Source organism: Petromyzon marinus, unplaced genomic scaffold (assembly GCF_048934315.1).
Source record: "Petromyzon marinus isolate PM22_M1 ecotype Great Lakes invasive population unplaced genomic scaffold, UKy_Petmar_22M1.pri1.0 PM_G_Scaffold_18, whole genome shotgun sequence".
In the NCBI taxonomy this organism is placed as follows: Eukaryota; Metazoa; Chordata; class Hyperoartia; order Petromyzontiformes; family Petromyzontidae; genus Petromyzon; species Petromyzon marinus.
The window spans coordinates 1,420,001-1,422,500 of NW_027422739.1; positions in this window are offsets into that span (position 1 = coordinate 1,420,001).

Here is a 2,500-nt window from a genome sequence, read left to right on the forward strand (position 1 = left end):
AGACAGCTGGTCAGCGCAGTGCCTGAGGGTGGCTGGAGAGACAGAGTCCGGCCCGGCTGCTTTGCGTGGATTCTGCCTCTTGAAAAGCCCATTAACTTCTCCCTCCTGAAAGGAGAGAGTCGTTTCTGTAGTATGGGTGGGGGATGGGGCCTCTTGGGTGGGAAGGGGTGGTTCAGGACAGTCCAATTGTCTTTCAAATCTACGGTAGAACTCGTTCAGGTCGTTGGCTAGGCGGGAGTCGTTAGTGGTGTGGGGCGCTCTGGGTTTGTAGTTGGTGATGTGCCTGAGCCCTTTGGCAGACAGAAGCAGCGTCGTTAGTAGAGAACTGGTGTTTTAGTGTCTCTGAGTACAGTCGTTTAGCCTCTCTCACCGCTTTGCTAAACCTGTTCTTCGACTCCTTGAATCTGTCTCTATCCCCACTCCTAAACGCTTCCTCCTTCTCCAACCTCAACCTTTTGAGCTTTGCTGAGAACCAGGGCTTGTTGTTGTTAAAGTTCACCCTGGTACGTGTTGGGATACAGCAGTCCTCACAGAAGCTGATGTACACAGCCTCTGTGAGTTCATCCAGACTATTGGTAGCAGTCGTGAACATATCCCAGTCAGTACAGTCTAAGCACGCCCGCAAATCTTCCACAGCCTCACTGGTCCACTGTTTAGATGTCCTCACAGCAGGTTTACAGAGTTTTAGTTGCTGCCTGTATGCACGAATCAGGTGGACCAAGGGAGTTCTGTGCGAGCCGAACAGCCCCGTGACCCACAAGAGAAACATCCCCGCCAAATTCGAGCGTTTGACGGGGTCTATCCGTGAAAAAATATTCACGTTTTTGAGTGCACATGCATTTCTGCTGCAAATGCCTCTGGAAGTTTCATGCCGTTCGTATGCCAATTGTGGCAACACGAAAATGACCCGTTTTCCCATTCCGAGGGATTTCTGTGCGACCCTAACAGCCCCGTGAGCCACAAGAGACACATCCCCGCCAATTTCTAGCGTTTCACGGGGTCTATCCGTGAAAAATATAGACGTTTTTGAGTGCACATGCATTTCTGCTGCAGATGCCTCTGGAAGTTTCATGCCGTTCGTACGCAATGTGGCAACACGAAAATGACCCCTTTTCCCATTCCGAGGGATTTCTGTGCGACCCTAACTAACAGCGCCCGTGAGCCACAAGAGAGACATCCCCGCCAATTTATAGCGTTTCACGGGGTCTATCCGTGAAAAATATAGACGTTTTTGAGTGCACATGCATTCCTGCTGCAAATGCCTCTGGAAGTTTCATGCCGTTCCTATGCAATGTGGCCACACAAAAATGACCCGTTTTCCCATTCCGAGGCATTTCTGTGCGACCCTAACAGCCCCGTGAGCCACAAGAGAGACATCCCCGCCAACTTCTAGCGTTTGACGGGGTCTATGCGTGAAAAATATTAAAATTTTTGAGTGCACGTGCCTTTCTGCTGCAAATGCCTCTGGAAGTTTCATGGCGTTCCTATGCAATGTGGCAACACGAAAATGACCCCTTTTCCCATTCCGAGGGAGTTCTGTGCCACCCTAACAGCCCCGTGAGCCACAAGAGACACATCCCCGCCAATTTCTAGCGTTTCACGGGGTCTATCCGTGAAACATATAGAAGTTTTTGAGTGCACATGCATTCCTGCTGCAAATGCCTCTGGAAGTTTCATGCGGTTCGTACGCAATGTGGCAACACGAAAATGACCCGTTTTCCCATTCCCAGGGATTTCTGTGCGACCCGAACAGCCCCGTGAGCCACAAGAGACACATCCCCGCCAATTTCTAGCGTTTCACGGGGTCTATCCGTGAAAAATATCAATTTTTTTTTGACTGCACATGCATTTCTGCTGCAAATGCCTCTGGAAGTTGCATGCGGTTCGCATGCAATGTGGCGACACGAAAATGACCCGTTTTCCCATTCCGAGGGATTTCTGTGCCACCCTAACAGCCCCGTGAGCCACAAGAGAGACATCCCCGCCAATTTCTAGCGTATCACGGGGTCTATCCGTGAGAAATATTCACTTTTTTGAGTGCACATGCATTCCTGCTGCAAATGCCTCTGGAAGTTTCATGCGGTTCGTATGCAATGTGGCGACACGAAAATGACCCGTTTTCCCATTCCGAGGGATTTCTGTGCCACCCTAACAGCCCCGTGAGCCACAAGAGAGACATCCCCGCCCACTTCTAGCGTTTCACGGGGTCTCTCCGTGAAAAATATCACATTTTTTGAGTGCACATGCATTCCTGCTGCAAATGCCTCTGGAAGTTTCATGCGGTTCGCATGCAATGTGGCGACACGAAAATGACCCGTTTTTTCCCATTCCGAGGGATTTCTGTGCCACCCTAACAGCCCCGTGAGCCACAAGAGACACATCCCCGCCAATTTCTAGCGTTTCACGGGGTCTATCCGTGAAAAATATTCAATTTTTTGACTGCACATGCATTTCTGCTGCAAATGCCTCTGGAAGTTTCATGCGGTTCGCATGCAATGTG